The sequence below is a fragment of the Condylostylus longicornis genome, unplaced genomic scaffold (genome assembly GCF_029603195.1).
Source record: "Condylostylus longicornis isolate FDR11 unplaced genomic scaffold, ASM2960319v2 ptg000084l, whole genome shotgun sequence".
Taxonomy (NCBI): domain Eukaryota; kingdom Metazoa; phylum Arthropoda; class Insecta; order Diptera; family Dolichopodidae; genus Condylostylus; species Condylostylus longicornis.
Genome location: NW_026578052.1, coordinates 2,809,982 through 2,833,000, shown reverse-complemented (window position 1 = coordinate 2,833,000; position 23,019 = coordinate 2,809,982).

Below are 23,019 nucleotides of genomic sequence, written 5' to 3'. Positions count from 1 at the left end.
TTACTTTGTATTTTAAAAAATATAGAATTCTTACTTTATTACAATTTTCATTGTTAATATTTAATATTTTTATAATATTAAAATTTTAACAATGATTTATAAGTGCATTTAGTGTATTGTTGCAGTTATAACCTCGACCCGATCTTGTAATGGATATTAGAGCAATATTTTTAATAAACAATATAATGAATATAAGTGAATTTATTAAATGTGTACGGGCGGGGTACAGTAAAAAATTTTTTTTTTACAACATAATTCATGTAAAATTAATCAAGACAAATACAATCTTTACTTGTTACCACAATGCCTTTAATAATATTAAGATAGAAGTATTTAAAATAGCATTCTTTTCGTAAATTCATGGCTCACCTTGCTATCTTATAATTACGAGTATGAAAGAGTTTTGCAAATCTCACATTTCTTAGTTTATTTCTAAAAGAAAACAGTTAAATGAACGATGAAAGAGTCACAGTCCAGGACGGAGAGAGGATAAACTAATGAGATACCTTCTGTGCTCTCTACCTACTCCCCATAAGGTAATTGCTCCGTTTCCGTACATAGTAGAAATTTACTTTTACAACTTATAATCTTTTTGGTAATTGATTCTCCATTATTATTTACGGGAACTAAAGGGTTAATACAATAGGCTATAAAATATTATTTTTTGTTTTATAAAAATTTAAAGCTTGCTATTCAATCAAATTGTTTGAATTAGAATTAAATTGAACGTAGGTTCGTGCGTGAATAATTATAATTTTATCGGTATCTCGCCTACATAAACACACTCTTCATTTCAGTTAAAATTGAGTTAAAAATTTTAAAATGTCTCTCCATTGGATACTATCCTTTCATTGTAGATACGTAATTTAATATAATGCAATAAAACATGAAAATAAATTTATGACTATGATAATTATTATTATGATAGTAATGGCAATGATATTATAACTATTATTTTATGAAAATTGAAAAAAAAATATAAAGAGAGTTATAAAAGAACAAAGGGACGTTAGTGACGTTTCTTATATATTTGAAATCTTTATACTTCTTATTTTCATTTTTTTTGCCTTTTTGCTTCTTCTAAATAATATTTAGGTTGTGGGATCATAACGGAAGAGACCAACATTTTCGATCATTATTTTGAAAAAAAAAAAAAAGGAAAACTATTGTATTCGAAAAAGAGGAAAGAATATATTATTTTTTATTATTGTATAAAAAAAATATTTATTATTTTGGAACAATGTTCAATATCTATACTACTATATAGTAGCCTTTACCACCATAGATGTGCACATAATATTATATTAATGTATGCCAATGTACATCAACTCTAAAGTGTCATCTATTGTATTATTGTGAACGAGTATGTATGTACATTTATTACTGTTGTATTGTTATAATAATTTTATATACCATTTAATCCCTCTTCCTTTCTGATTTCTTTTTTATATAATATAACAAAATGACAAATATGTATAAAAAACTTAAGTGATTTTGATCGGAAGGAAAAATGTAGTAAAAAAATGAAATAATAAAATGCATAATTCAAATGGAAAAAAAAAACACCATATAAGAAAACCTGAATTGAATACCTTAAATCATCCTATATTGACATTAAATTTTATCTTAACCGAATAAGGGATAAGGTAAGAAGTACAGATGGTTCTGTTCAAATATAAGGAATACAATTAAAAAAATTAAGAAAGCATAGAATAGAGACAAAAATTCAATTGAAACAAAAAAATTTATTAAAATTAAAATAACGGCTATTAAAAATTACTACCAAATTTTAAAATAAAAAAACCGGATATTTATATTGTTGCATATTTTTAGGAGACTAACAGCATATTTTTAGGAGAATAAATATTCAAACATCATTTAATATATTTCCATCTACCATCCCTTTCGAGTTAGGAAGGAAAATAGAAATTTTTTTTAAAGAAATCAAAGATTACAAAAGAGCTAGTGTAATTAGAGCTTATGAAAGCATTAAATTTTTATACATTAAAAACGTTCAAATCGAGCTTCCATACTGTCTATTTTAAACAATATATGAGAGCAAATCATTAATTATCCGCGTGCAACAATTAGCCGAAAGACAGTTTGTAACCCCCTGTACTCAAAAAATTATAAGCATTAAAAATCAACATAAAGAGAGTAAATTACTTTATTATACGACAAAAAACACATATGCACACCAAAGTACAACCACACATTTTATTACCCACCATTTTACTTATAGTATATTTTACAAGGAATACGGTAATAAAAAAAAAACCAAAAATAATGGTAGAGTAACATCGATCAAAATTGGTTAAAAAAAATTTTTTTATTGAGTGAATAAATCTTGGTGTCTTTGCCACAATAACAAATTTTTAAAACAAAAACAAAAAAATCTCTATTTTAAATGATTCATTATATTGAGTCACTATAGAATTGACTAAAAATTTTAAATCTTGGAATAGCGCCATTACAACAAAGAAAAAAATGAAGAGAAAACTCTTTCTCTTTTAAACAAATAACTGTAATTTTCGTAATTCCCAAAATATTATACTCAAACCGAGTATACAATATAAAAATTGTGAATACTTCCGTCATGCCATTAAGACAATGGAAGGAAAAATTATTTTTGCAATAAATAAAAATTTTTTTAAATATTTTTAATGCCCATAAACAGTTTTATTGATTAATTTTATAAGTTATAAAATTTAAAGGAATTTATAATGTTGTGGCGGTATAGTGAGAACTTAATCACTCGTTTTAATAGTGAATTGAAAAATCTAGACCGCAAAAAATTTTTGTATAAATTAAATTTTTAAGATCCTGCAATATTGTGATAGAAACGAGATTCAATTTGATTGAAGATAAGACCTTTAAGTACAGATTTTGAATTGTTAACAGCACATTTCCAAAAATTTGAATAAATTCACAATGAAACGTTAAAATTTGATTATAATTCACAATAGTCTACCAACAAATTCTCCAATACGTAGGTCACTATTTATATTTCGGGTCCTGGCAATACTAGTGCTGCCAGGTGCAATCTGACACTTCCATTGGAAAGTTTGACATTTTTTAGGACAACTTCACTCAGAACGTTTTGTCATTCGAGCGCGAATTGTTTTGTTTACAGCGACTTGAAAAGTTCATCTCGGTCAAAAAATGGAATTGTCCCGTGAAAATTTTCGTGCGATGATTTTTTACGATTTTCGGCGCGGATTATCGAGACAAGAGTGTCTCGATCAACTTGTTTCGACTTTTGGTGATGAAGCACCATCAAAAACCACTGTAAATCGCTGGTACCAAGAGTTTGGTTTCGGACGCCGTTCGCTCCAGGATGAATTTCGTGAAGGTCGGCCAATTTCGGTCGTTTTGCCGGAAACCATCGATGCTGTGCGCGAAATGATAATGATGGACCGGCATGTGACATACTGTGAGATTGAGGCATCCTTGGGCATTAGTTCCACCAGCGTACATAAGATATTGCATGAACATCTTGCCGTGAAAAAGGTGTGTTGTCGATGGATCCCAAAAAATTTGACGATTGCACAAAAGAAGGCTCGTGTCGATTGGAGCAAAGAAATGTTGAAAAAATTCAATCGCGGTGCGTCAAAAGACGTTTATAAGATAGTCACAGGTGATGAATCATGGATCTATGGTGATGATCTCGTATCTTAACCAATTTTAATATTTAATACAAACGAATCAACTAAATTCGAATTCATATTTAAATTTCATATTCAAAAACAAACAATAATTAATAAAAACAATTTCTCTTTCTAAAAATCCTACTATTTTAATCAAATATAGAAAATTAAAACCCACCATTTCTTAATTCCCAAAAACTTAAGCCAGCTTATACCGCTAATATTTAAAATTTAAAGATTTTAATTTTTTTTTTTGAATGAAAAATTTTAATCAAATTTTCACTTGATTCTTGGCAATGAGAATAAAAATATGGACAAAACTTTTTAATAACAAACTATTGAAATAAAAAAAGAACAGAAAATAAAAAAATGTTTTTAACTTATGGTGGGAAAATTTTATAATAAAATTATTTAAAAGATTGCCAGTTATAAAAAGTTTTCTCTTTATTTTTTTTTTTTTTTTTAGAATTTTCATTGTTTTGTTTCATATTATTGTATATAAAGCAGCACTGCTTATAAATTTATATAAGTAGATATTTTAATATTAAAATGATTTTATATGAACACTTGTTTAAAAAAACAAAAAGAAAGAATGAAAAAAAAAAGATGAGTACATCCTCTTATTGAAAAGCACTTCAGTACCGCAACACTATCGGTTTAAATAATTCTCTATTTAAAGTGTATTGTATTATTATTTAATTTTGAATACATACATATAAATACACTGTTAAAAATTTTAATATAAAATTAAATAATTTTTTATTGTATAAAAATCATAAGAAAAATTAACGTGACTCATATGAGAATTGCTTAAGAAATTATGATAAAAATATATCGGTTATTTGGACAACATTAGTGTTTTTTGGACAATTTGGAAACATTTTTGTATTAACAAACTCTAAAAATAACATTTATGTTTTAATAAAACATAGTCAAATCACGTAAGGTTAGGTTAAGTGTCGTGCTCCCAAAGGGTACACATAGCAAATTCGACCCGTTGTGGCTCCGCCGGATCTCTCTTTTTCCGATTCTAATTCGGACCAGCCCGAGTTCCTTTAAGCTTTTGGCTGATCCGTGGCGTGCCCGAAGAAGTAAGACCCAGGAAATCTCTTCCTGGAGTTCGCCAGTGCCGGACCTAAGCATTCAAGGTGGGTTACAGTTTCCTCATACCCTTCGTCACAGCAGCTGCTACACAGACCATTCACGGATGGACCCATTCTGCTAGAACCGTAAGAACCCCTAGCACAGCACTGACATCCTCCAGTTTGAAAGAAATCATATCCCTTATGCTACGCAAGCCTAGCTTTGGCCATAAATTCTTTGTGGCGTTACACTATGCTCCATTCGACCATCTAAGGTTAGTGGCCAGGTTCATCTTTCCAGGTTGAATCTGAAGGGTAGTTGCATGTCTCACAAGCTTGTCCGCCTTACATTTCTCCGGAACTGTTAATTTGACGGTAATATCATAAATTCCAATTTTAATTGTAAGCCAAAGTAATTGTTAATTTTTAAATTTTTTATGGAACAACAACAATGATAACCATTTTTAAAAATGACTGCTTTAACTGCATATTTTTGCAGTCGTTTACAAATGAAAATAAATACGATAATTGGCATAATCGCTAGATTTGTAAAGTTCTAGTAAAGTGCCTTGATATTTCATGATTTCCAAAATCTTCAAATCATTAATTTTCCACAATTTATTTTTAAATTTGTTATAAATAACAAAATTGTATGCATTTTATACTTAAATTTTTAACAGTGTAAATACAGTTACAACATTATATATTATTATACATACATTTTGTATAATATAGAAATAAAATATATAAATCAAAATGTAAAAAACATAAAATATTATATACGTTAATAAATAGAAACTTAAATAATGTAGATATAGAGACTAGATCCTATTCAGATTTGAGTATTTTAAAGATTTTTGGTTTATAATCTCTTTTGTATTATATATGTATATACATACAAACTATATGTACATAATTGAATATTATACAATATATTATGTAAAATTATAAAATTATATTGTATAAAACATTCATGTTAAGAATACTTTTATAATAATTTTGAATAATATTTATTATGCATACAATATACTTTATATATATATGTATATCCATATATTTTAAGTATAAAATGAAAATAGGTACATAAAATCTAAATAATTCTTATATAGGTTTAAAATATACATATGTACTCGTAGTTTATAATAATACAAAATTTATAAGAGAGCACATTTCTAGACCTACTTATTATACAAATATTATTAAATTATATTCCGTTTTTTTCCATATATTATATTTATTAAGTGTAGTCCCAAGCAGAATTTTGTTGATTCCATTTAAATTTAAAAGAAAATGGTAAGATATTATAATTAATCATGAATCTACAATCATTTCTAATGAAATCCTTTATGGTTTCTCTACGTTATCCTAAAATTATATGAAATTTTTTTTTGGGTATTAAAAATATAAAAAGTCCTTTAATTTGCAGTCTTAACTTTTTACAAAATCGTTTTTCAATATATAGGCACAAAGACTGCTAGAATTCCCTATTTTTTCAGAATATCTGATTTTGAAATTGTTGGGGTATTGAACAACAGCGAGTTCACAATTCTTTATTTAGTTTTCGACTATTGCTGATTGCCAAGATCCATCTGGTATTTAAGTACATAAGTACTGAAGAGGAGTTCCCGTGCACCCTAAAATTTAAAATTTATTAAAAATATGAAAATTATATTCTTGTTCTTATATGCTAGTTCGGTTGTCTTAGTTTTAAATAAATATGTTTTAATCAATGCTAAATTGAGTTTAGAAATACTTGAAATTTTGTACAGTCGGGATTGTAAAATGCTAGACAGTCTATTACGCTTGGCCAATTAGGTGTTTCTACAACATACAATTCTCTTAAACTCAGCTGTACATGAAATATTTCGTTCTATATCAAAAAATAATTTATAATGTTAGATCCTTCATCATTAGAATTAACAAAACTGAAGCTTAGCTAGAATTTGATTAATTTATTATCACAATTCTTCGCAGATATACTTTCCGAATTTGTTCAAATGTATGTAGGTATGTATTCTAAATCAATTTATAGGAAAATTATTGAAATTTTTATTCTTCAAAATTTTCCAAAACAAATAATATCAATTATCAATACGAGAACACAAAGTTATATGAAAATCTAAATAAACATTTTTATAAAGATCAATTTAAATGCAATGTATACAAATTTTTTGACAAATAACTACATTATTTATACGTATAGTACATATATATATACAAACACATGTTTACAAATAATAATTGAATATTTGCTTTTAAATTCTATAATATAGCTTGATACAAAACACCATTATAATTGTTTGTCATATTGACATAATATCCACCATTTTTTTTTTCACCAATGTTTCATATACTCAACTTTTCTATTTATTATATATACCAATGTTTTCTAAATAAAAATTGAGATGGTTTCATGTAATATTCCCGATCAATTATTGGATCAGTGTCATAAATTAAATATAATTATAGCTATACTTGCTCAATAATTAAGCTCAAAATAGTGCAATAGATTGCATAAAGCTCAATAGACTGTATTTTTATAGTTGTTCTACACCGATCAATACTAATGTTAAAACTCCTTTATATTTTACAATATCTATGCATTCTGTCAGTTTTTGAATTAGAAGGGTAGGAAGCGCAAAGCTTTTGGCTCGTTATTATATGCGCTAATATTTTTTTTTCGTAAAATATTCGACGATCAAGTTTCACTGTTGTTGTAGATAGTCTAATAACTAAAAATTTTAAAACTCAATTTTTTGAATTCAATCGGGAAACCTTTTTGAGACTCGAATATAAGAACATCCTTTCATATAGTGATTTATTAAAACTTTCTCATCAACATACAAACATCTGTACACATAAAAGAATTTTATTATTTAAACAAAGAAATTGAAACTTTGAATTCATAAAAAAATCTTAAGAGATTCTTTTGTTATTTTTCAATAGAATTTGAGACGATAGTTTTTAAAAAATTTAATAAAAAATGGTGGGGAAAAAAAATAACATAAAAATAAACATATCATAAGTATGAGTAGATATATATAGAATTAAGTAGTTATGTACACTTATATTTTGTTTATATTAGGCTTTTATTCGAGGGTTAAAGAGAAAATTTATGACGGAAAAAAATTGAAATTGAAAATTTTTTCACAAATAAAAAACTACAAATCGTTGATTTTTCAAGTGTTTTAAAATATTTTTCTTTCAATTATTTTTAACATTTTCAGAATTTCATTTCAAGTGTTTTATGCTAAGATTAAATTGTCTACATACATACATACCTGCTACATAGGAGTTGGAAAAAATAAAGAAAAATATTATTTTTCTTTTCCTTTATAAGATTTTCATGTTTTCTTTTAATTTATTAAGTGCGCTTATTATTTTTGTGTCGCATGTGATAATGTGTGTGTTCATTCTATCAAGTACATATTTTTAAAATTTTTCATGTACATATATACTTGTTATACAAGAAGATATATAAGTTATACAAATTGTTTATTTCATTACCAATAAATAATAGAAGCATTAATTTTTCTCTTTGATTTTTCATTTGTAAATAAAATTAGGTATATATATGTATATATTATGGTACTCACATAAGAGACGAAACGAAAGCATGAACTGAATTGAAAAATTGTTCTTAATACATAATATTTTTGATATATATATTATTATATATACACATGTACATAATAATCAAATTGTGGTATGTTTTACCAAAAAAAAAAAAAAAATTTAACATGAAATATTAATTTGAGTATAGTGTTTTTTTTTGTTAAATTTGAGATATTTTTGATGAAATTTTTATAAATTATTGATTTTTATTTTAAACAGGGTGCTTCACCATAAAATATTCCAAAGAAACTAGATTCGAATTACTGGAAGAAATGAGTATTTTTGTATCGAAATGCGTTGCTCTAATAAATTTTGGGGTGGGGCGAACTCAAAAAAATTTTCTTTTGAAAAAAGTTCCATATAAGATTACAATTTATTGAACACTTTGTATAACTTTTTTCTTTCCGATTATTTTTCAATTGCTTTCAGTGCTTTAGTTAAGTAATTTTTGAAAGTTACTGCATTAATGAAATTTTGGTGATATGAGTGAACTCAGCTTTTGAATATTTTTACGATAATTTATTTAAATTTCAATTTTACAAATTTAGAAATTAAGATGAGTTTAATTCTTAATTTAAGGGCTATTTTATGAAATTTTTACTTAATTTAAAATTTTCTTTATTATAGATAAAATTTAGATATAAGATCATTTCAGAAATTGAAAAAATAAACATAACTACGATTTATTTTATTAAGGAATTTGTGAGGCTTTAATAAGCAATCAAATTTTGTCCTTCTGAAAATTTTCACAATATGCCCGTGTCACAAAAACTTCTAAAATTCAAAAATACTAAAGCAAACAAATTTTCTTATAAAAATGTGTATTAAATTTCTATTTTAAAATTTCGAAAAATTTTTCATGAATGTAAAGAGGCATTCTATATTATAATATTACATATGAGGCACTCAGCGCATTAGTGGCCTATTAAACATTTTTGCAAAAATAAGTTATTATGTTTAATAGAGCAGTAATGACCTAAAGAATTGTTCTACATTTTCAAAATACTTATAGTTTATTCTTCTTTTCACTCTATTTTGACATAAATTTGTTTTTGATTTGTAAATTTTCTCAAAAATGAAATATTTTATATTTCAATTGTGATTTACTCGAAATGTCATTTTTGCATAGTAGGCCACTAATTCGCTAAGCGCCTCATATGTAATATATTTTATGTATTATAAAATGCTTTTTTGAAAAATAAGAAGAGCACCCAATTACAAACATAAAAACCATACATATGTATAAGTGTTATATTCCCATTTTTAAGTTTTATACTATAATATTGAAATAAAATTAGTGTTTTATTAACAAAAATTTCTATATCATTGAAATTCAAAGAAATTTTATGCCACATGTACTAAATAACAATAATATGCTTTAAGCTCAAATAATAGCACATTTTACATAATATGAAAGCGTGAGTTACCTTGAAATTATTTGCAGAAAAGAAATTTACATTTTTTTTTATAGATCTAATATGTAGACACAAATTTTACGCCTCTTGTATACAATTTTACAATTTTTTCATTGTAATTAAATTTTCTCAAATAAAAAAAAAACAAAAAATTTATTAAATCAAAATAGTGAAATAAAATAAGGCCTTTGAAAATTTTTAATTAATTTTCTATTAAAATTTTTCATTACAAATTGAAATTAGATTTTTTAAATATAGATCGAATTTGAATTTAGATTATAAGAGACATAATATTAGACTTTATATTGCTGCTTGAATAGAAAATAATAAAATGTGGCTGGTATTCCTCCACGGTTAGTGAAAATATTCAATTACTTGGGTTCAGTCCTTGATAGTGTACAAAAATGTGTAGGACATGTGGGACATGTGAAACACACTATTAGGAAAATTTCACCTTTTGTTAACCTCAGACAATTTTGAAAATATTTCTCTGCTGACATGTTGTTTTATGGTTTTTGTTCTTATGTTTTGTCGAATATAGTTTACTTGAACTCTTTATGGAGTAAAACACCATACATACTGTCTCAGTTAAATTAAATATATTATTTGAATTTAGAAAGCAAATTGAAATTATATAAAGGGGCTTTGTGTTAGGTATGCAAGTGATATGTTGTATGACGAGCGGTATTTAAGTTTGGATCCATATGTAGGAAATTTGTTTTTAAATATAATTTGTAAGATTCTGTAATTTTTCACTTCTGAATTAAATAGAGGAAAAAAAAATGTTGCCATAAGAGTGTATAGATATAGAGATGGATTCCGATAAGTGTAAATACTAGATAGAGTACTATTTTCAACAGAACAAAATTACTAACATCAGGGCTAGACGGACATTGTGATTAATTGTTTGAATGCGAATTTTTCACCATTGTTATTTGAGGAAGTTTGAGGAAAGAAGGAATGGTATGATAATATTATCATTATTTTCATGTCAAATTTACATAGTACCTAAAAAAAAAATATAACAATAACTATTATTGATTAAAGACGATTTAAGAGTATGAATGGCATTTCATTCTTATAATTTTAAGTCAGCAATGGTATAATTTATCATTTGGAAACCAGATGAGTAAATAGATTTTCTTCTCTCGAATAATGCACTTTTATGCACCTGTCATTTGAATTTTAAATAAATAATGCATTTATTTGAAACAAAAACTGAAATGTCAAAGTAAAAGAAAAAGTTCTTTAATATTGTTTTTTCAAATGTCTCAAATAAAATTTCATCGAATGAAAAATCGATTCTTACATTGTTCGATTTTTGTTTTTTGTTTCGCCTTAACAATAATTTTTTATTTTCATAAAATTTATTTTAGAACTTTTATAGCGTACCACCTACACTATTTCATACTATACATAGACTGTATAATATTGATATTGTGACAAAATATTCTAAAATTTCAATTAATCATTTCTCATAATTTTCATTCAATGCATTTTAAATTTTTTTAGTTGATCTAAAAAAAATTTTGAAAAACTTTAAGTGTTTTCTCTTTTTTTTTATGTTTCTTATACTCTTAAATTTTTAATGATGTTTAAAGTGATTGTCATTTTATCATCATCATCATCATCATAAAATTCACAAGAATATAAAATCATAAAACAATTAGACATATGGAAATTACATAACAGATACATACATATTTGTAATGTACAATAAATTTTTTATACGTACGTATGGTATATAAATTCACAATAGTATATATACATTCTATATATGTAATACAATTAAAATATACTTTTATGCACTTGAAGGCATTCTAAATTCGGAAATTGATTACTTGAATAATTTTAAATATAAAATTGTATAATATTCACAATAGCACAATATAAGAGTTTTTATTGGAAAGAGACTTGTACAATATTATAACATTATGTAAGTGTATAGTGAAGGCGTCTGTTGACAATGACATATTATGTAGTTATGTATATGAACAGTAATATTATGCAACATTTTAAATGACAAATTCAAATCAAGTGGTTTCTTTAATGGTAAAATACTGACATTATTCAGTATACTTACACGTATTATAATTACTCGTATTTGTAGTGATTTGAAATTTTGTGCAGTTTTGTGTATAGTGTGATAAAATATTAAATGCGTTTCTGTTACAATAATGTTGTAAATTGTGAATGGCAGTGATTCACAATTAATTTTAAGAAAAGAACTAAAACCTTAAAGGAATTGGAACAAATCTTATATTGTAATCAATATTTTTGATTTAGTTTTACTGTTATTTGTTACTGTATTTTAGAAAAACAACAGGCCTTCTCAATATAGTCGGTTATGTGCTAAATAACAATTGTAACTTCTAAATCCTCTCATTTTCCGCTACAAGTACAAAAATTTTCAACAACTCCTAGGTGAGTTCATACTGTATGAGCTGAAGTTCATATTGCACGAGAATATTTGAGTGTCTCAGAGTTGAATGGAGTAATTTTCCCTCTTATATTTTTTAATATAAAATTTTCGGTTTTTTTTAATTTTTATATTTTATGGAAATTCTTTTTTATTTTACGACCAAAAGATGCAATTGAAAATGTCGCAAGATTCTAATTAATTAGATTTCTTTATTGTTTAATTAATGATGTGATGGAAAAGTGTTTTTTTTTTTTTGTTTTTTCGAAATTAAAAAACGCATAAAACAGACAAAAATATGCTCACTTTATGATGTCTGGTAAAATAATTTCGGTTTGGAATGATTTCACTTTTGTTTTTCATTCTTTTTGCTTTCATTTTGAAATTTATTTAAGCAATAGAGAAAATTAATTGAAAAAAACAGTGTTGTGTGATACAAATTTTTCATTTTCTGTTATTTTTTTTTTGTCAAAAATAATGAAATCACTTAAAAAAAACATTGAGACTTGACAAATTTGTTTAGAAGTCACCTAAAATGGGATTTCATTTCAAATGACTTCTGTTTTGTAATCAAAATTTTGTATGTCTAAATTTAGAATATTATTAATGACATACAAAACTTGAATGTTTTGACAGATAATGGTTATAACAAAAAGATAAAAAAGAGTAAGAATTTTTGACATTAAAAATTATGATAATATTTTTATGTTAAAATTAATAATTTACTTATTAATGTGAACGTACAATAGTGCACATGGCTAATTGATTTGTAAGTTTTAGAAATTAAAATGGGGTAATAGTCATGTATAACAGAATTATGTAAATTATTATTTGGTTTTGAAATACAGTATCATATTGATTTTAAATTTTGTTGTTTGTGCTTTAAAAAATCTTTAATAAATTCATGAATTTCAATGTTCAAATGTAGAAACTTACTACTTAACACATAGTTTTCAAGAAAGACACGATTGTTTTAAGCAGTTTTATTTGAGTTACCTATAGGTGTGTAGTTCAAAATACAATACATCTCGAATTTAATAAAAATATTAATCAACATATAAACAAAATCCATGTTTTTTTAATAGCTCATACATATATACTCGTATTAGCTCAATATATATGAAAACAATCTGCATTAAATAAAGTACTTCATAATTTTAATTTTAAGAATCAAATTTTTCTCAAAACCTATATGTATGCACGTGATCCTTTTAAATTTATTAAAAATCAAATTTTCAAATTAATTTTCTAAAAAATTTTAATTATTTTTAGTTAGTCCATATAAATATTTGCACCTTTTAGGAGCATAGAACTGGTTCACAATATCATAAATAGCCATGAACCAGTTTCTTTCATCATTGAGTTTATTGGGTATAGGTGAGGAGGAGCCTGTCCTACTTATGTTAAATATTTAAGATTATTGATATTTAATTATTTTCTTTTTTTACTGGTATTTTTAATATTAGATATTATGGAAATTTGGTAATTAATTAATATTATTTTTTTTTTATTAAAATTTAATGTACATTAAGCTATAATATAATATTGAATATAATTTTGATGGTTCCCTGACATCTCATCATACGAGACATTTCATCATTGCACATTTCAACATTATAGCAATTCATCATTATTGTATTTCATCACCATAACATTTCATCATTGCATAAAGTGCATTTTGCAAACATAAGTACATAATTTGCTTATTGAATTTATATTTGCGATCGCCGAGCGCTTCATAATTTACGTGGGCAACTTACCAATTTGCCCAGTGAGAAAATGTGCCACATTGACCAAAGCATTTAAATTAACTTTTACTTTTAAATTAAAAAAGAATTGTCTAGATTAATTACTATAGCTTATTATTATATAAATTTAGCTTTAATATCACTTACCCCTGAAAGAGCTCTACAAGAGATGTTGTAAGTTCGATAGTTAGCTAAGAATGAGGCCACTGCTGCTGTGCACCGAGGGTATATCAAATCATAATCTGATAAGAAATTTCTTTACAAGGCCAGTTTATCTGTGATCTTAAGATCACAGGCATCTTAGTGATGAAATGTTATGGTGATGAAATACAATAATGATGAATTGCTATAATGTTGAAATGTGCAATGATGAATTGCTATAATGATGAAATGTTACAATGATGAAATGTTACAATGATGAAATGTCTCGTATGATGAGGTATCTGGTCACCAATTTTGATAGTGACCTGACAGGGCTTTTAACCCGAACTCCGTCAGTTAAAGGACCAGTGCAATAATCATACTGTATACATTGGTCATTAAATATACGAGTACGATATTGTTGTTTAATTTCAATGAATTCAAATTAAACTATTGAAAGCTTTATTTTATAACTATAAAATGCAAGAAGTTCGGATTTTTATGTAAAATTGATATCGTAGAAAGATCATAAATTTGAGCTTCATTTAATATTATATTGAAATAATTTTAAAAATTGCCTTAATATTTTGGCTATTATAACAAAATCCATTTTAATTAAATTATTTAATTTGGAACTTACACAATAATGTTTATATTTCAATTCTATAAGTTTATTCGAAATATTTCTATGCATACGGGAGAAGAAATGAATAACCTTTATAAAAATTATAAAGGTTATTCTTTAAAATTTAAATTAAATTTATTGGAATTTCAATATTTTATTATACATAATTTATTGAAATAAAAAATATAGTATTTTTATTATCATAAATGCCAATAGGTTCGAAAATAATAGTATGTGCAAATTTTTTAAAAATATTGCTATCCAATCTTGAGCATAATACACACACATTTTCTTCCTTTTAAGCTAATTAAATAAAAATTCATATTTGAAATAAATTTTGATTTTTTATTATTTTAAATTCTTAAAAATTACCCCGATTAATTCATAATTAAATGAGTTTTATATTAAAATAATTTTCAAAAAATAAAATCTATGAAATCTTTTTATATTTTCCTTTTACTAATAATTTTTCTAATAAGAGAAAATTCATTTAGAAATAAAAGCTAAAAATCTGAAATTTACACATTTATTTTATATTTTATTTGATTTAATAAAATATTCTTTGTATTAAAAAGGAGAAAAAATGGAAAATTTAAATAAAAATATTAAAAATTAAATTTTCTCTTCTCTGTATTATAGAAAGAGTATATTTTATAAAATATTGTATAAAAACTAAAATTATAAAATATTAAATTTTAGCAATTTTATCTTAAAAAAAAAAAATGATCATTTTAAAAAAGTCAGCATATTTTTTAATTCATGAAAAATCTCTATTTTCCTTTTAAATTTATTTTTCATTTAATTTTCTTTTTTTTTTCTATGTTTATATTTTAAATATTAAATTTTATTTTTTCTTTATATTTCATTATCTGTTATTTTTCAATTTAAATTTAAATATACAAAAATAAAATTAAGAGATTTAAATATAAACTAAATTTTTTTTTCTATTTTTGTGTAGATTTTCCAAATATGGACTTAGATCTATAACTATATATTATTTTATGTATAGTTTTTATAAGCCGATTATTGAAAATTATGTACAATATAATATTGTCACAATACTCTACATAATATATACAGAGTCTTTTAAGAGATTATGCCGCTGATTAAATTGGAAATAAATTAAAAACAATAATGTTGTGCTCTTAATTACGAGGATAACACATAATAAAAAATGTGAAAACAAAAAATATTTTTTTTGGTAAATTGGATTTAGATTTCCCAAAATCACTGATAGGTAGATATAAAAAAAATTAATAATTTTTTTATTAAAAATTTAATAAACTCATTCCTATTCGATTTTAAAATTAAATTTTGATAATCCTCTTAATAATTACAATGAACGCGGTTAATATCAACTTTTTAATTTTGTCGTTAATGTCTGAGGCTTGTAGTGGCCTTATCGTCCCACTCTGCCCAAATTTTATTAATCTACCTCAATTTAAAGTACAAAAAGGGAGAACATTTTCCAAAAATTTAATTAATATCTAGCCAAATTTTTTAACACCGAATTTTTCTTTGACAAAATTACATTCAAGAAACCCTGTACACAAAATATATTAATATTATTAAGTGGTATTTTTATTATTGTATATAAATTTCATGTTAAAGCATCCATTTTCAAAAAAATAGTTAAATTCACAATAAAAGAGTTAAAAAAAAACAGAAATAAACCTCTTTTAAATTTTGAAATAATTTCGTTAAAAATTCACACATATTTTGTTATTTATATTTATATGCATGTATACATACATATACATACTATACTATTAAAGTGTTTTTGTATTTCAAGCAATAAAATTCACTAAAACCTTTATATTGTTTTTAATATACTCAATATTATAATATACTTATAAAATAATGTTCATATATAATATATAACAAATTGCACCCCAGATGAAAGCGTGAAATATTTTTGCAAAAATAATATTTTATATTGCATATTTTCATATTGACATTTACTGCTATTTAATGAAATTGTATAAGAAATTTACCGTTACTTCATAAATTTTTGCAAAAACCTTACATAATTTTTAAAGAAATACGATGACAAAAATTCTTTAGAAATTTATTGCTTTGTGTTTTATAGTGGATGAATGTCAAAAGATTATACTAATTTAAATTGTCAACACCCAATTTTTATGCATAACTAATATTATATTGTGATAATTCTAAGAATAACGTGTACATATGTATATAAAACTTTACATTTTCTTAATATACATATAATATATGATATAGCTCTATTGATATATAGATATATATCAATATACCTATAAACTTGAATTACGATTTTATTTTTTGAAATCTGAAATTGAAAGACGTCGAATGTGACACAATTTCTTTAAGGGTGAAAAATAGTCATATATTGTACTTATTTACACTTATACACATAGACCTTATTGATAAATGAATGTACATTAAAAGTGATTTAGTACACACATATAATATGTATATAATGCCTATATATAGGCATGTACATATGTTTTATATGTACGCCAAATTCACCCATTTATTTTTTAATTTTGAAAATAATTTAAAATCTATATAAATACACATTATATAATATGTGCATATACATATATATGTATGACTATGTACAGCAAATATATTATGTCGTCTATAACATCTAATAATATATTTTGACATAATGACATGAATAAATTCCTAAAACTATTCAAAAACATTCCAAAAATTTTATTTTATACTTAAATATTATATATGTATATAATTTTAATATTAGAAATACATACATACATACATACATATATATTTACAATTTATATAGTATTGCAAAGATTTTTATGTATATGACTGGGAATGATTAAGTAAAATCTAACCTCATTTTCACATATTTAAATCGAAAACCAAATTGACATGTATTTTCAAAAATCATTTAATTCTTAAACATGATAGGTATATAATAATGTAATTTATTCATTCCAACACAAATATATACATATTCTAATTACATAATATATATACAAAGATTTTGCACATAATATATGGATTTTCAATTTTAAAATTTTCAAAATACATACTTATATAGGTATATATAGAATTTCCTGCACATATCAATCAATTTTTGTATAATTTGAATTTATAAGTACATGATACATAACACATACATACTGTATAGTATAAGCACATTATATATGTATGACGTATAGAATGAAAATAAAAATTTATAAAAGCACAATTTTTGGGTAATCATAGTGTTGTTACATAAGAATTCATGTACAAAATAATTCACAATAGTTAAACACAAGTATATTAGTAAGCGTCAAAAACAAGTGTGTACTTAAAATTTCATAAATTTGCGAAATTTTTAATTTTGAGCTTTAAAATTGTCAATTTTTAGCCACGTTTTGTCATTAAAATGTTGAAAATTTTGAAAATCTAATAAGAAGGCTTTCTTTTTTTAAAATTTGTGTTACTAGAACATTATACAGTATAGTTTATTCTCAGTATTCTAGAACATTATATAGTTTATTCTCAGTAATTCTAGAACCAATTATACGATTAAATTCTGGAATCGTTATTCTTCTATAGGATGCCTATGCTTGAATCCAAAATATTTTGATTGAAATTGACGGTAAACTTCATTGATGGGTCTTCTTATTCCAGCAACAAACTATATAAAATGAAAATGTATTGACCTTAGTGAAAATTTTTAAGCAAGTTGAGGGTTTCTTTTATATGGAAAATTAAGTGTAACCCAGCAAAAAAATTTATGTTGTCATCCTAGCTTTGGATTTTTATTAATGAGTGCACACAATTTCTTTTGATCATCACAATACTTCACTGCACAATATGGGTGTCTAACTGACATACATACCGTATATCGATTGGGAAAATTAAATTTTAATTCATGAAAATCTACATAAAAGGCTCCATTATTATAGTATTTTTGTACACACATACTTATTCACAATGCATTTTGAATAAAAATTATGCATATCTTAAAGTTTACTCCTTGTTTTACCCTATGGAAAATCATTTTAATATTAATAATATAGAGGAACGCGATAAAACGAAATAACAAAATATGAAATTTCTTTAAACTTTTTAAAGTCCTTTCGTTAAATTTCCATATATTTAAGTTCCATTTTTAGATTTTATAAATTTTATTGTTCTCCAAATATTTTCTGAAATTATTGAATTAATTTTGTATGCGTTTGATATTTCGGGACTGAGTGGAAGCTAGTATGAATTATGGCTTCTTTTTTTCAGTTTTATACAAAAAAAATCTATTTTCGGTATTACGCTGTTCTGTATAACAGCTAATGCTCATTCAAAATTAAAATATCGAAATAAATTTTTTATATTTTGATTTTTACCATACTTCCACAATATCAGCGGGAGTTCTATATAAAAATAGCCTTATTTTAAATTTTATTAATATTAAATAATTTTCCGAAATGGCCAAAAGTGCATTTTATAAAATAAATAAATTCAAAAAATTAAAAATTTTCCTGTAATTATAGGAAACTTTATAAGGATTTTAAATTATTGAAATACGTTATGATTTTATGAAATGAAATTTTAATTTATATTTGTGGTTGAATTGTATATGTTATATGAGTATATGTTATGTTTGAATGTAATAAAATTCATAGTTCATTATTGTAGTTAAAATTTCCTTAATCCGTTTATAAGGCAATGTAAATTCTTGTTCGTTTATTGAATTTCAACTTGAATATTATTCATATTTGATCACATAACTATACTAATTATATTTGTGTATAATAATATTAGGTTTGCGTATTAAAATTCCATATCAGCAAAATAATTGACGTAAGTAGTAATTAAATTTGATAACAAACTAATAAGTTTCGGATAGTATTCTCCTGTAAAAATTTTAGCCTAAATATTTATTCCCGCTCAATATAATCGTACTAATACAATAAAACATTCAAAAATTAAATATGCTTAAACATATTGTCAAGTTAATATTAGTATGTAGGTATCTAAGTCTATCATGACACAATATGGATTTGAATAAAATTCAAAAATTTCTATTTTAATATTTTGTAGTCATACACACATTTTTAATACAATGTGATTCTATGTCTATTTCGCTCTCACCTATGTAATAATATTTTCACCTCTATACAATATTTATGATTTTTTTTTTATGTAATTTCATTTTGATAATTAAATTTCTAATCTTTTAAAATTTATTATTTCACATTATTATATTTTATATTATGCGAAATTTCCATTAGAAGTCAAATGAATTTTTTTTTTTTTAATATGAAAATTTTTACACGTAAATTAGAGCATAAAATTAAATTTCATTTCATATTCCATAGGTGTATTATGTAATTATAATATTATTCTTGTATATTGTGTATATTTATATTTAATTTAAAATACAGTGATATACAGAATAAAAAAATCTTCTAGAGAATATATCATGAGCCCATAACAGGTTTTAAACTTGAAACTTCTTCAATTTCATTGTATTGTAGTGTGACGCCAATAAATATGCAATTTTCCACAAAATTTGATATCGTTTATAGATAAAAATTCCAATCAGTAATTGAACACCAATCAACTACGAATCAAACATTATTTTATAATTATATTTTGAAAAATTGCAAAACTTATTCATTTAGAACAGTTTTCGAAGACTGTGGCTTTAACCCCTTTCGAAAATTTTTTTTAACAGCTCTAACTGAAAATTATGATATTTTTGAGTTGCTTAGGCTAATTTAGGTTGACGCAGCAACCATAAGATACACATAGGCTAAATAAGCCTGTTGTGATACCGCTGGATCCACAACCCTTCGTTCTCACAATAATTAGCCTGAACTTTTCAAAAAACCGGCTAGGGTCCCTCACATTTTTTCCAAAGCAAGAGCAACTTCTTCCAAAATAGGATACAGTGTGCCATCTCCACCTTCTCGTCACAGCAACTCTTGCAGAGATCATTCGCAATCCGAGTTTGAATAAAAAATTTTTCAAAGCAAGGGGGAAAAAATAACTCAATTCACCTCATCAGCAAATTTTCTTTTGCAAAATTTATAAGTTATGGGCTCTTGTATTTCAATAAAAGGAAAATTCCAATTTTTCAGTTTAGCAATTTAAAATCAAATTATATTATTTGATTATTGTTGCAATTTATACAGTGTCTCAATACATTTCAAGAGTCACTGTGTATTTCTCACTAATATTTCAATGTTGTACAATTATGACAAATTTTATATACATATACATATACTTTATTATATATACTGATACATTGCAAAAAAAAAAATAATTATTATTCTTACATATACATACATATATGTATAATTCTATATGGTGTATGTATGTAGTAGTTTAGATTTATTATTTCAAAAAAAAATTTATTTTTTTCCTGTAATTAAATTTTAATTGCGCAAATATAACATAATATTTTTCAAATATTATTTAATTTAAAATATGTCAAATATTTAAATTATAATCATATTATAAATTCTATTCATGCATTCCAAATATTCACATAAACAAAAATAATAAAAATAAAAAACAAGAAACATAGAATACTAGGTTTTTTTTTGAAAAACTATTAAAAAAATTAAAAATTTGACACATGTCAATTTTAAAATGCTAATTACTATTTATGTAATATTAAATTTTTTAAAATATAAATCTATCCAATTAAATATTTTACTGAATACTTAATAGTTTAAATAAAAAAAAATAATTTTTAAATAAATTGAAATTTAAGTTTGATTAAAAAATCTTGAGCTCATGTGAACGCATTTTATTTTGTTTAAGTAAATGAAGCGATAGAGTTAATTGTAGAATAAATTGTGCCAATCTTTTCAAAAACAGATTGGATGGAAGGGAGCAGAAAGTATGTTCTCTGTTGTTGAATAAGGAAGGTGACTTGCTTAAGACTGAAACCTGCTGCTTTGTGTAGGTGTTATAAACTGAATTCCATCAGATTTCTTAAGTATTCAATCGATTTAACTGTGTATGCATAATTGTATTCAATTTTTCTGTACTATTACAACAAAACAGTTCTGTTTATTCTCATTCTTCTCTAGATTTTGTATTTCATAAGACTTACAAGGAAATTAAATATCAAAATATTCAAAATTAAATTAATCAAATTCAAAATATTTAAAATCAATTGTTAACCCCGATTGCCTCTTGGTTTTCATCTTGTTTGAGAACTTCAAAATTAGATTGAAATCACTTATATAATAATACAGAGTCGCACTCTTACACAATACTACAACTTGATTTTTATATTTAGCATGAATGTGTCGTTTACAATAAAAATTTTTGACACAAAAGAGAACTGTTCAGTACTAAAATTTTTAATTAATTTAGAAGAGAAACAAAATTAAACAAATATTTATACTCAACGCAATTTTTCATAATTTATTTTAATTAAGAAAATATTTTGATTAATTCTTCCTATATAACCAAAAAAAGAATTTGATCAATAACTGAAAAAAAAAACTCATAGACATTTTATGAAAAAATAACCCGTAAATGATTATTAATGTGATAATCATTGTTTTGCTAATTGCATCTCAAGAAAAAAATTAAAAAAACCAAAAACAAAAAAAATCTGAATAAATGAATTTATCAGAGAACAGAATCAATGTACATTCATGTGTGTGTATCAAGTCAAAATATCAACAAAACTATTAATTTATTAAGAAAAAAAAAATATTTTTTTTTTTATGAAATCATTAATCTTAACTGAAAAGAAAATTAAAATTCAAAGGAAAAATTTTTAAATATTATCAAATATTTTGTTAAGTCTATATGAAAAGAGAAATTGTACAATTTGATTTTCTTTTTATCTCCCGATTGAACATCAATCATAAACTATCAAAAAATATATATAAATTTTTATAATTAAATGGTCTTTATGTGGATATTAATGGCATACTCTTTCCGTTATAACGTTTATAACATATTTGTACGAAATCGTTCCTTAAACTTACACTTCAAGTCTGAGATAGGCAAATGAAACAACAAGCAACGTAGCAATGAATTGTGGCAAAAGCTAAGTCACGCAAAGAATCTGTTATTTCTCCGACGGAGGCATATAATAGGGGTAACGATACAATCACACTAATTTGCTTGACAAACATATCAAAAGTATAAGTATGACCGTGCCGAAAATAATCTCTGGTGTATTGAGGTTGGTATGGTGAGAAGAGGAACAAATAAACGGTAACTGCCACCATGAAGAAGAGCGCCACCACGTATTCGTCCAAGTGAACCACACGCCTTCTGGCCAATGCTTCACAAAGGCAGAGAATATGGCAAGCCGTCTCATCCTTATCATGGTAAAATCTACACAAACGTATTAA